The sequence below is a fragment of the Penaeus monodon genome, chromosome 28, assembly GCF_015228065.2.
Source record: "Penaeus monodon isolate SGIC_2016 chromosome 28, NSTDA_Pmon_1, whole genome shotgun sequence".
NCBI lineage: Eukaryota > Metazoa > Arthropoda > Malacostraca > Decapoda > Penaeidae > Penaeus > Penaeus monodon.
In genome coordinates, this window is record NC_051413.1 from 16,344,255 (window position 1) to 16,344,942 (window position 688).

Below are 688 nucleotides of genomic sequence, written 5' to 3' on the forward strand. Positions count from 1 at the left end.
CATGGTCTGTGGTGTGTAAGCAAACTCTGTATCTTTGTCTCCATAGTAACCCCCCCGGGGGGGGGGCGGATTTCCCCTTTGGGGGAAAATAACGATAAGTTTTCACTAAGACGCGACTCGCTTTTGTTCTGATAAGCTCGTGCTTCAGAGAGTTTGCCGGGACGTTTCTCCCCCAAATGCATAAAACCCCAATGTGATCTAACGTCCCACAATTTTTCGGTTTAATCGGGTAATTTTTTTAGCCTCGCTCGCACTGCCCAACCTGAGTCCCTCTGTCCGGGTGTCGACGGTCCGTGAAAAACAGTTTTATGGTGTCATTCAAGCCCGGGCAAAGCTTTTGTTATTTGGAATCTATTATGGAAAATTTTGCGGTTTAGGTTAATTTTAAACACCAAAAGGTTTCCGAAAAAAGTCTGTCATTCCACGACTTTTTGGGAGGTATTTACTCGACTTTGGCGTTTAAAAATCTCGCACCAATTATTCGAAACTGAAAAGGAAATTGTTTTACACGCTATCGAGGGGGCTATCTGGGGCCCATTTAGTACATGGAAAAGTGGTGTCAATTTACAGGATAAACCTTTTGCACTTTTCAGACCCAAGCGAATCATCACGTAGGTGATTGGTCGCCCCCACCCCCAGAAATTGCATTTCCTCGTGAGCTTAAAATAAATGATAAAAAAAAAAACAA